Genomic DNA, 13,380 nt, shown 5'->3' with positions numbered 1-13,380 from the left:
AAAAATTTATGGAAAAGAATTGGGAAGGACTTATTGAGAAAATCACTGTAAAACTAAACAGATGGAAATGGATTCAAGCACAACTTTCTTATAGAGGCAGAGTTTTAGTAGTGAACAATCTTGCTGCTTCAATGCTCTGGCATCGATTGACAGTACTGGACCCTCCTAAAGATCTCTTGCTAAAACTTCAAAAAGCTTTTGTGGACTTTTTTTGGTATGGACATCATTGGCTCCCATCCGGAGTACTTTCTCTTCCTGTTAATGAAGGTGGTCAAGGTTTAATTCATCTAGCTTCCAAAGTTAATGCAATGAGACTACAGACTGCCCAAAAACTGCTTTATTTTTCAAGCTCAACACCATGGGTCAGTCTTGCGCTTGAAATTTTACGGACAAAAAACATGATGGGGTTTGATAAACAAATGTTTTTAATTTCAGAAAATAGTTTGAAAGAAAAGACCAATATAAAGTTTTATGGATCTGTGTTTAAAGCTTGGAGCTTTTTAAAATTAGAACAAAGGACACATTTTGGACTTAATGAACCACTTTTTTACAATCCATGGTTGCAAAAAAAGATCAGCATGTCAAAGAAAGAAATTGACAACTTTGCTCTCGTAGGAATAACTAAAGTCGGAAATCTGTTGAATATATCAGAAAAAAAATGGCGTTCAGCACAGGAAATCACTAGGAAAGTTGGAAGTAGATCAGAAAGAATAGTGGGAAATATTGTAAAATATTTGAAAATTTCTTTTCCTCAATCCTTATCAGATTATATATTAGAATCCATGTCAAACAACTTCACAGAAGTCCCCTTTCCAGAAATGCATGTAATGCCAAAAATAGAAAATTTTGAAAATAATAATGATGATGATGATGTTAATTTGCTTCTATCTTTTAAAAATGTAAAAAGTTTTCCTTTTTCTATAACAAATAAGCGAGTTTTATATAATATTTGTGTAAAGTTATTCTTTATTAGACAGTTAAAAGGAAGAAAAGATACAAAATGGAGATCTTTGTTCCCTGAATCTGGAATTATTTCGCCTTCTTGGCGTTTACTATACAAAAACCCTCTTCCAAAAAGGTCTGGAGATTTACAATGGCGAATTTTGCACTGTTCTTTGCCAACAAGAGTGTTTCTGTTTAAATGCAATTTTTCAGATTCTTCTTACTGTCCTGTGTGTAAAAAACTTGATGATGTTTTTCATGTTTTTTATGAATGTCGTAAATTATTGCCATTTTTTAATATGTTTAAGAAGATTTTTAGCAGGTTAGGACTTAATTTTACAAATACAATTTTTATTTATGGTTACAAGTACTCTTTTAAAAGAAGAGAGATTTGTACTTTTTCCAATTTTCTAATCGGCCAGGCAAAATTAGCTATCTGGAAGGCATACAGAGCTGACTTAGAAGATCAAAAAGTTAATGAAATAATTTTGTTTAAAGCCTTTGTAGAATCAAGAATTCGTTTAGAACATGAATATTATCGAATGAACAATGACGAATTGAGTTTTGAAAGAAAATGGTGCATTGGCAAGGGTTTTGTATTTGTGGAAGACAACAATATTTTTTTTGACTGGGAATAAGATAAAAAAAAAAAAAATGTATGGTTTTATGAAATATATTGCTTTTTAAACTGTATATAATGTAAAATAAATAGCATTAAAAGTCAAAGTCTCTCTCTCTCTCTCTCTCTCTCTCTCTCTCTCTCTCTCTCTCTCTCTCTCTCTCTCTCTCTCTCTCTCTCTCTTAAAATTGTTCCTATTTCCGGTTATGTAAATGCATCTGCTGATATATATACATACACACACACACACACACACACACACACACACATATATATATATATATATATATATATATATATATATATATATATATATATACATATGTGTATGTATGTATATGTATATATATATATATATATATATATATATATATATATATATATGTGTGTGTGTGTGTGTGTGTGTGTGTGTGTGTGTGTGTGTGTGTGTGTGTGTATGTATATATATCAGCAGATGCATTTACATAACAGGAAATAGGAACAATTTTAGGTAAAGGAACACCTTTTGGTGGAAGTAAAAAAGTTCCTAGGTTACCAATACTACAATCAGCCACTCTAACAACTTGATGGAAACCCACCAAATTTGCATTTGGGCTTTTTTCGCTTCACATTAGGATAGAAACTTTTCAGTGTGGAGTTTGCATGTTCTCCATGTGTTCGCGTGGGTTTCCTCTGGGTGGTCCGGTTTTCTCCACAGTCCAAAGAACTTCACTAGAGGTAAATTGAATAAACTAAACTGAATTGTCTGTAGCGTATTTGTGTGAATGTGTATGGGTGTTTCTCAATACTGGGTTGCTGCTGGAAGGGCATCCGCTGCGTAAATCATATGCTGGAATAATTGGTGGTTCATTTTGCTGTGCGACCTCTGAAATAGAGACTAAGCCAAAGGAAAATGAACGAATAAATTAGGATGGAAACCTGTCTAATGACAGACTGACTAATGGTGAAATCATGTTGTTAAATGACACACTTAAAAGTGATGTCAATGGGATGAGTTCCCATAACAACCAGGTGCACAAGCCTGTATTTATGGTACAAGATAATAGCTCAGATAGTGTATACTGTGTTGATGATAGGTGTCCTATTGCTTTTCAGGACAAAATTACCATATTGAGGAAACTATTATTGTCATTTAGGGGAAAACGCAAAACAAGTACTTTGCACTTTAACCCAGGCTCATTGTGCATATGTACCCAGGTCTACATTCTAGGGACAGCAAAATACGTAACATTAGGTATGTCTGCTCACAGTTTCTGTTTTTAAGAATCCGCTAGAGGCCGCTGTGTATGCTGCTTCTTCTCGTGTAAATCCACCTGAGGGTGCGATATGCACTTCAGCCGACCCACTCACTACCTTGCCTAATATCAACTGATAGTGTTTTTATAAGCAATCTAGAAAAAGAAAATCCATAGTGGTTGAGTGATTTCATTATGCTTACAGCCTGATGTTTATTTAATTATTTTTTGCTTTTGTTTTACCTGGTTTCTGGAACTCCAACCCTGTCGTCGTGGTCAACATCCCCAGACTGCTTATGTACGCAGCAAGTCACTGGGCGAACACCGGAAATTCGTCTGTACAGTGGCATACTGAGGATGGGGGACCCTGCGTGATAAATCCCAGCTCCCCCCATCTTTTCAGTTTGCGTGATCTTAAGACCCCCTTCTTTGTCTTCATCGAGACCCCCAGGCCCCCCACAGTCATCACTACACACAAGTCAACCCCCCCCGGTATTCATTTCTGGGGGTTGTGGCACCCATCTTGCGTTACACCACTGCATCTGTATGGAGACAAGCAACTAGCTGGTACCACTAAAATGAACAGAAGCCGTCAGTGGTGTCGTACCACCCCATAGTGTCCATTTTAAAGACAAAATGTAGTCAGACATACCCCGGGCTACATAGAAATGTAGACAGAAGTACGTATCCACAATGAGCCTGTGTTGATACACTTACACCGAAAGCCTTATGTTGTGTAGACTTACAAAAGGGTGACGTGTTGGCGCAGTAGGAAGTGCCGTCGCCTCACAACAAGAAGCTAGCTGGTTCTAGCCTTGGCTGAGTTAGTTGCCCTTTATGTGTGAAGTTTGCGATCACGTGGGTTTCCTCCGGGTGCTCCGGATTCCCCCACAGTACAAAGACATGCGGTACAGGCGAATTGGGTAGGCTAAATTGTCCGTAGTGAATGAGTGTGTATGGATGTTTTCCAGAGATGGGTTGCAACTAGAAGGGCATCCGCTGTGTAAAACATATGCTGGATAAGTTGGCGGTTGATTAGGCTGTGCCGACCCCAGATTAATAAAGGGACTAAGCTGAAAAGAAAATTAATGAATGAATGAATGACTTACAAAGAAACCATTTTGCCTTCAGACAATAAACAGCCATCTAGCCAACACCCTAGTAACCACATAGCAACAGTCTGGCAAACACTCGCAAATGACCCAACTTTGAAAAAAAAAAAGAGTCTTGCATAGGCAATCTGAGAAGAATCTTGCAATTTTATCATTCTGTCTAGTTTTGGTGCCACTAGTCCTTTTCAACGTTCAAGTAATTTGTGGTGCTCCCTAAAACAAGAAAGACTTCATCAGCACAAAACAACAACAAGTACTAACGATTATTGCAAAGTAAACGTATGTAAGAAATTAGCAAGGAAGTAGGAGGCCAAAAGGGGAGATTGGATTCTCTGAAGAGCTATTAGCACTGAGGGAAGAATGTGCAACTTCCCTTGTTTAGTTGTTTGGCCTAAATCACCTTTACGTTTAAACTTCAGAGGAAGTCAACTCCCTGCCGTCCCTGGTGATTGAAACCAGCTCTGCGCCTGATCCCTCCCTGCATCTGCGTCTGGGAAGGGGAAGTGACATGTCTTTTGGGGCTCTGACCTTGACCTCATAAAATATGGTCTTTCAAGAGTGGCAGGTTTGTTTGAAGAGGGTTTAGTGAAGGCTTGTGTGTTTTACTATACCTTCCTATAGAGTGTGTGTGCGTGAGAGAGGTTTCAACTCTGCATTTAAGATATCACGCCTATCTGTATGTATACATCTTTTGTGTTTTTACTGTCACTGTGTGGGCCCCATCAAACCCTATGATAGTAGCACATGTCAATACTTCCGTTTACAAGAAATACATGCAACTGAGATTATGTGCTGTAGGCATTTTATTATGTAGTGGCGACCAAACCTAGTTAGCAAATGGGAGGGTTTTCACAAGGGCTACATTTTATTAACTATATTCTTGAGTCGAGTTTAATTACCAAATCTGAGGTTTCTGAAGAGATTTGTATGGTAGTTGCAAACGTTTACTTTTAGTCTCAAACTTAATTCCTGAAGGGCCGCAGCTCTGCATAGTTTGGCACCAACCAGCTCCAACTCGCACCTGCTTAATAGTCTATAGTTGTCTTCAACACCTTAATTAGTCGGATCAGGTGTGTTTGTTTAGGATTGGAGCAAAACTGTGCAGAGCTGCGGCCCTTCAGGAATCCAGTTTGAGACCTGTGATTTAGAATTATCTAGAGTCTTTCAAACTTGCATTACAAAAAAAAACATTAAATTACTTAAAGGGTTGATTAACCCAAAAATGTCAGACCTTTGGAATACACATTAGGATATTGTAGCAGTGGCCGTCATGGTGGCTCAGTGGTTAGCACTGTTGCCTCACAGTAAGAAGGTCTTTTGGATGAAGAAAATTGTCTGTAGTAGATGAGTGCGTGTTAATGTGAGAGTGTATGAGCGTTTCCCGGTACTGGGTTGCGGCTGGAAGGGCACCCGTTGCGTAAAACATATGTTGGAATAGTTGGTGGTTCATTACATTGTGGCAACCCCTTATAAATGTTCTCTCCGTGTTGGTGTGGGTTTTCTCCGGTTGCTCTGGTTTCCCCCACAGTCCTGAGATGTGCTATAAGTGAATTGGATTAACTAAATTGGCTGTAGTGTATGAACATTTGCTGGAATAGTTGGTGGTTCATTCCACTGTGGTGACCCCTGATAAATAAGGGACAAAGCTGAAAGAAAATTAATGAACAAACTATTATATATATATATATATATATATATATATATATATATAGATAGATAGATAGATAGATAGATAGATAGATAGATAGATAGATAGATAGATAGATAGATAGATAGATAGATTGGTGATTTACGGTCTCTCAGACTAGACTATGCTGCACAAATGTTGCAAAAGCCTTTGTAATGACGTAGGTGTCGAGAGAATGACACATAAAAGCATGACACGTCTCATTACATTATCAAATAAACCCAAATAAAAAGCCCTTTTGTATTCCCTGAAGCAAGCGGCGCTTTCATCACCTTTTAGGAAAAAACAACAACAACCCTTTCATGACTAATGCCATTTCAAAAACAGGACAGGACAAAAAAAAGAAGGAAAAAGAACACAAGATGTCTTCGGCCGTCCTTGCTGTGCTAATTGAGAATGTCTGTGTGTCTATTTTCATTTGCTTTACATTTCAAATGACAGCTGAGGAGCCAGACGGGCCCTCGCATCGGTGTCAAGCACCTCGAGCTCACGGAGGGCCGCGAGTGCCGTCGCCTAGCAACGACGGTGAAGCAGCCGGCATGAGAGAGAAGAAAGGGGATCCCTCTCTGAAACACTGTGTGCGATCGCGCTTATTCATGCTTTTGTTCGGCAGTTTAATTTAAGCTCCACCGTCGGAACATTGTGTTGCTTTTTATAAAACATCCCACTGCATCTGATATGTTCTAAGCAATGATTCATTACCCATCTGAACATCTATCCATCCATCTTTGTGTCTATCTATCTGTCTGTCTATCCATACGCCCGTCTGTCTGTCTGTCTTTCCATCCATCCATCTATCTATCTATCTATCTATCTATCTATCTATCTATCTATCTATCTATCTATCTATCTATCTATCTATCTATCTATCTATCTATCTATCTATCTATCTATCTGTCTGTCTGTCTGTCTGTCTGTCTGTCTGTCTGTCTATTTTTGTATCTATCCATCCATCCATCCGTTTGTCTACTGTATCTATCTTTGTGTTTATTTATCTATTAGTGCTGTCAAAATTAATGTGTTAACGCATGCTATTTTTTTTTTTATAATTAACGCGTTAAAAAACTGAACAATGCAATTAACGCAGTTGCAGGTTTTTTTTACTTCCTGTTGTGGTGGACGTGTGTTTAACATGCAAAGAAATATGGATAAGACCAAGGAATACTTTTTGAAGGCAAGTTTCAGTATAAAACAATTAATGTCACATCACCAGGCTCTCCAGAGTTTCCTGCAATTTCAGTTGTGTCATTTTTAGCTTTCGACTTCTGTTTTAATGGAATTTGCTACCGCATGGCGAACGGAAAGAAAAACCTCCACATTTCGTGACTTGGTGGTCCTTTAAGATCATCAAAAATCACTGCTTACATGATGACTCTTAATAAGAGTATTATCTTAATCATATTAAAAGCAGAGTATTGGTGTCAATGTAAATGTAATCAGAAAGTGTAAGATGAAGTCGCGAGCTGTCAAAGACAGGGCATTCCAATGCCTTTCTGCATGAGCCCTGCATGTTTCATTATGTTTGACGTGTTTCCTACTTAAATGCAACGAAAGCGTCTGCTACGCGTTGTTGTGTCAGAATCCTTGTGAATTACAACCATACTTTTGAACGCTTAGTTTGATCAAATGTGTTGAACGTGATCATGCAGGTGCTCAACGCGATCGCAAAGTGAAGAGCAAGTGCGTCCTGAGAGGGGCACCTCAGCCAATGAGGGCAGAGGGGAAGTGGCTCTAGCCACGAGGCCACCCCCCGTGCATGCCCCTGGTCTGTGTGTCTGTGTGTGTGCGGGCGTGCGTGCGTACATTTCTTAGCAAAAAACCTTCCTAAATGTTGTTGTCTGAAGCCACTAAATCAAAAAGTTACAAATTGCCGTGAGATTGCATTGCACTCTCAGCTCACATCATTCAAAAGAAAAGGTCCACATTGTCCCCCGATAATGTCAACAAACTGGACTGTCTTAGCAACTGGATGAATGTAAAGGAGGACTAAACAAAATGGTTTCTACTTTATGATTAATGTTCTCACATCAACTCACATCAATACAACTTTTCAATGCGTACAATTGTTTGTGTTTAATTCTTTATTATTGTTATTATTATTATTATTATTATTATTCAATTTCCATATTTGCAATGCCTGTATGTTGGCATTTTTTTTTTTGCAGTCCACTTAGAATCCAACTTGGAAATAATTTTTTTCTTTATTGGCATTGATTGTTTTGAAATTCATATGGCATTAACATGCCTGTGTTTTAATTTTTGTAAATATGGATGTCATGCCAGGATCTTGATGGTTTATTGTGGGTTTTTTGTTTACATGAAGAAATCTATGTTACAAGTTAAACAAAAAATCTAATAAACAATTATATTTTGAATTTAAATAGTTTTTGTCTTGCGTTTATATTAATTTTACATTTGAATAGCCAAAATTAGTCTGTCGGTCTGTCTGTCTTTCTAAAGTGAATACATAATATATACGTTTGTATTTTGTTTCATTTGCAATGTTAAAAACATTATTATATATATAATATAAATATATCCACATATATAGAGGTTTATGTTCCACTTTTGTTGTGATTCTCGCTCTTTTCACAGAAGCATCTGCAGTCATGGATCTTTCTGTGTGGGGGTTGACTATGTTCTGGAGAGGATTTTAGGCCAGCGGATGAAGGTAGAGGGGTAATTTCCAAATGGCTTGGCTCAAAGCATGTCTTTGTCTTCACTGGCTTTCATAACCAGACTAAAAACTACAGCCCGCACAAACATGAAACCTGTGCCAAAAAGAGAGTCCGTGGAGACGGTACATCATAGACGTTACTACTGAATGTGATTTAAGCTTAAAGCTTAGTCATGTAGCCTCAAAACACAAACACAAAACAAAATGTGCCATGAATCTGAGCTTTTCACTCTCCATTTTTTCCACTGAAATTTTCCCATTCCTTCTATCATATTGACTAGATCATTTAGCTCTTGCTCTTTTAAAAGTCCACACAGTTCATTTTTTACATTTGTATTCTATTATACTGCACATTATACACCCAAATATCAATATCAATTATGTTAAAAGCCTCATGTTTGTGTAGATTTCCCATTAGTAATTTATACTAACATGACTGTTTGAGCTCCTCTATTCATGAGCATGTCCAAGTGCATCTATTCCATTAAAAAACACCTTAATTCAGCGAGTTTTTTCTTTGGAACCCCTCAAAACAAGGACTATCAGGAGTCCTCTTGATTAAAGGACTGAGATGCTCTTTTTGATATAGAAGTGGGCATCATCTTGTCTTTGAGAAAGTGCTGTGCTTCATCAGCAGTGTGGAGTTGGCTCTTTAATATCCTGGCCGTCTGAGCTGTTAAATTTAGAAGCACAAAACAATCAGTGCATTTGCACAATGAGTCAAATACACAACATGTAGCCTTGCCCATCAGTGAGCCAATGCAGAAGACTGGGAACATTGTGACATCTCCATCTAACACACCAAAAGTAAACACCACCTACCTCCCTGATGTCATAACCACTCATTAGCACACAAAAAACTACCAGTTATTAAGCAATTCTTTAACTGAACAATTGTGAATGAAGTAATCACTGGAACACATTGTCCTTTTAAATGCAACAACAAATTCTGATGGGCTTAGTGATTCTTTACAATCTGTTTACAACGCCAACATGATATTGAGAGCTGTCACCCAAAAAATGCTATCCCAAACCTGTATGACTAGATTCGGTGGAACACAAGACATTTTACATGGATCTTTCAACTCTTTTAACATGTAAAAGGAAAGTAAGTTCATTTTCAAACAATTAATGGGATTCAAGAAACAAAAGAAAACATCGAAAACCACTGAAAGTTAAAAAGTTCAAAAGTACAAGTTAATGGGGACCAAAATGGCACTGGACCCTAATGCAAGTCAAAAGTTGCTGGGAACCAAAACAACACTGAACCCTAATGCAAGTCAGTAGTCAATGGGGACAAAAACCACACTGGACCCTGATAAAAAAATCTATGGTCAATGAGGTCCAAAACAACACTGGACTCTAATGCAAGTCCTTGAGGTCCAAAACAACAGTGGCCCCTAATGAAAGTCAATGGGGTCCAAAACAGCACTGGACCCTAAAGGAATTCAATGGCACCAAAACAACACTGGATCCTTTTACAAGTCAATGGGGACCAACACTATACTGGGCCCTTATGCAAGTCAATTGTGAACAACACTGCACTGGACCCTCATAAAAATAAAAATAAAAAACAATGGTCAATGAGGTCCAAAACAACACTGGACTCTAATGCAAGTCATTGAGGACCCAAACAACAGTAGACCCTAAATGCAAGTCAACTGTCAATTGGGTCCAAAACAGCACTGGACCCTAAAGGAAGTCAATGGGAAACCAAAACAACACTGGACCCTAATGCAAGTCAATAGTCAATGGGGACCAAAACCGCATTGGACCCTAATAAAATATCAATTGTCAATGAAGTCCAAAACAACACTGGACTCTAATGGAAGTCAGTGAGGTCCAAAACAACAGTAGACCCTAAAAGCAAGTCAATTGTCAATGGGGTCCAAAACAACACTATACCCAAAAGCAAGTCAATTGTCAATGGGATCCAAAACAGCACTTGACCCTAATGCAAGTCAATGGGGTCCAAAACGGCACTGGACCCTAATGCACGTCAATGGGGTCCAAAACAGCACTGGGTTCTAAAGAAAGTCAATGGGGTCCAAAACGGCACTGGACCCTAATGCAAGTCAATGGGGTCCAAAACAGCACTGGATCCTAAAGAAAGTCAATAGGGACCAAAACGGCACTGGACCCTAATGCAAATCAATGGTCAATGGGGACCAAAACAGCACTTACTAATGCATGTCAGTGAGGTCCGAAACAGCACTGAACACTAATGCAAGTCAATGGTCAATGCAATCCAAAACAGCACTGGATCATAATGCAAGTCAATGGTCATTAGGGTCCAAAACAGCACTGGGCCCTAATTAAAATCTGTGGTATCTAAAACAGCACTGGACCATAATGCGAGTCATTATTTGAACAAAAACACTGAGACATTTTTGATTTGTAGAACATGAGGATGAGTAAATGACGGTAATTAACAGATTATATTCCCTAAAGAATAGTTTGCACTGTTGCGTCATGTTTGAGTCAATGGCATTTGATCTACTTGTACTTCAGCTCTTCGCAGCGTCTTGCACTACGCTGGTAGGTCTGCGAAACACTCAGTCGGGGCCACAAAAGTTATTCGCAAACACTTCCAGCCTACCTCCGTCTCCTCCAGTCCACACACTGCGATGAGTCTTGGCCAGACCTAATGTTGAGTATCTAAAAAGAGCCGGCTGGCTTTGTGGGCGTATTGAGTGGAGTTCAAGCCAGGAAGTTGCCTACACAGCCCTCAGTCTGAGTCAATTTTCACAGAGCTACATTAGGACAAAGGGTTTGAATATCAGACTGCAAAAAGCTGCGTCTGATCCGAACTCACACTCTGCACAACCCCCTGATCATCTTCCCTAGACGCCCCCTCCGCCTCCACATCACATGCTTGCACACGGATGGGTTTTAATCATGAAAAAAAAAGAATCCTGTCAGGCTTGTTTTTTGGGAACAGTAAACATACTGAAGAGATAAAAATTGTGCACTCGATCACACATGAACACACTAAAATTAATTGATTAATAATTTTGCTTTCCAGTAAAACATAAACAAATCAATAGTTCAGAAGCAAAGCTACACTAAAATGGCAGTGGATTTATTTTATTTATTTATTTATTTTTATGCTGCAGCTATATTTATGAATTCTGCACCGAACAATATTGTTTGTATCACAATATAATTATAAATGAATCCAAATATTACTAGAAATAAACAACTTTGCAACAAGTTTTGCGCATTGTTGCTATTATTAAAAGTGCTGATGTTTTGATGTGTCATCGTGACATCTAAGCGATAATAAATCGCACACATGCTGTGAAGGATGTCCGTTCAGTTGCAGCACATCGTGACCTTCCAGGCATGGTGCATTCACAATGATAAGCACACGAACTCGTTTGTTCTGCAGGATGAGGAATGGAGAGGTTTGTATTTTCTGTGGGGGTGAAGTGAATTTCTTGAACCTGTCCTATCGCAGTCCCTGTCAGCTGTTCGTCCGTGGGTGCCGGTAAATAAAGCAGCGACGGCTAATTCTCTTGACATTTACACATCTCTCCCGGTGAGTCACTTTCAGCTGGAAGGTGGATAGAAAGGAAAAGTTATGATGGATTTATTGTTATATATTGCACCGTTCGTAAACGACGCTGTGTGTGTTTTATGTGTGTGTGAACGCGCCTTCCACGCCCACGCGCGCGCTGTTGTTGACAGCGCCTGGTGTTCTTTCCTCCATTTACCTCAGTGACTGTAATCTCAGAGACCACGTCAGCGCGCAAACTAGTGCGTCATGAGGGGAAGCATCACCTCACGGCGACGAGCACAGGCAAAACGGAACACAGCACTGCCATCTATCTCACGCTGCTCTAAACAAATCCCTGTCTCCTAATCCTCAAAAAAGACCATTTATATTCCCTTTCAAGGTCCAACCACAAAGGAACGCTACACTAAGACGGCTCGAGGTAAACAGAGAAAAATCCCTAAAATCCTTCTTCAGATGACAATTACATGAATGCAGCACACAGTATGTGCATAAAATAACGTCTCGGTGGGAGATAATTACACAATTGAGACTCTTTAGACATTAAAAGGGATAGTTCGCACAATTTCTGTCATGATTTTATTCAAAAGTGTCATTCAAAACAGGCCCATAGCCAGCCTGGTGAAAGTGTGGTCCTTTTTTTCTTTTTCACAAAAAAATTAATTAATAAAATAACCTTACTTTTTTGGGGGATATTCGCTTCATTTTGTATTTAATTTATGAGATATTTAAGTTGACATGTACTTGCTAATTTTCTTATAGTTGGTTAAAAGTCTTGATCAACAGATATTTAGCAGACAGTTTAATATTCAAATGGACCATTAAAATAAAGCGTTACCCTTCTTTTTAATGATACTTTAAGCAATATGTTTAGCTGGATTAGCTTGTTGGTGATAACCTCACATTTTGATGTACTAAAAATATTTCCGAAACATTTAGAATAAACAGGGTGTCTCTGTGGGGTCGCAAAATGTTAGGCCAGTGGTTCTCAAACTGTGGTACGTGTACCACTAGTGGTACGCGGGCTTCCTTCTAGTGGTACGCGGAGGAATGAAATATGTCATGTACATGCTACATATATTTCAAAATTTATCAAAAATTATGTATATAATATGCCATATATGACATATAGCTTATATTTCTGAGGTAATTTGCCACATTTTTTAACTGTGCAGAGTTTTAGCTGCTTTACTGGGCCTACTATACTACTGTATTTCAATACTGCTCTTTTTGGTGGTACTTGGAGAGACTATTTTTTTCTGAGGTGGTACTTGATGAAAAAAATTTGAGAACCACTGTGTTAGGCCTTAAAAAGACTTAAATTCACTGATATGTTGTGTTGTTGGACTTAAAACATTTTAAACAGGTCTTAATTTTCCTCTGTCCTTGTATGGTTTGTTCTATAGACTATCGAAAAAACATAGCTTAAATGAGCTTATAATTTTGACCCTAAAATGGTTTTTAAAAAAAAAAACTTATTTTATTCTAGCCAAAATAAAACAAATAAGTCTTTCTCCAGAAGAAATAATATTATCTGACATACTGTGATTTTTATTTATTTATTTATTTATTTATTTATTTATTTATTTTG

General features: G+C 38.3%; 1 long non-coding RNA gene across 8 annotated transcripts in view; it reads left to right on the top strand.

The window, feature by feature from the left end:
- Positions 1-13,380, top strand: part of LOC147831552 (uncharacterized) — a 138,616-nt gene that overhangs the window by 57,353 nt on the left and 67,883 nt on the right. For 5 of the 8 annotated variants that reach the window (XR_015521895.1, XR_015521888.1, XR_015521889.1 and 2 more), the window contains one exon: positions 8,191-8,266. This is a non-coding gene — a long non-coding RNA (uncharacterized LOC147831552). Of the gene's footprint in view, positions 1-8,190; positions 8,540-11,746; positions 12,211-13,380 lie in introns of those variants that run through there. The other 3 variants (XR_015521892.1, XR_015521890.1, XR_015521893.1) reach the window with 2 other exon arrangements.

Source organism: Danio rerio, chromosome 22 (assembly GCF_052040795.2).
Source record: "Danio rerio strain M-AB ecotype USA chromosome 22, GRCz13ab, whole genome shotgun sequence".
Lineage (NCBI taxonomy): Eukaryota > Metazoa > Chordata > Actinopteri > Cypriniformes > Danionidae > Danio > Danio rerio.
This window is presented reverse-complemented; position numbering and strand designations above follow the sequence as displayed.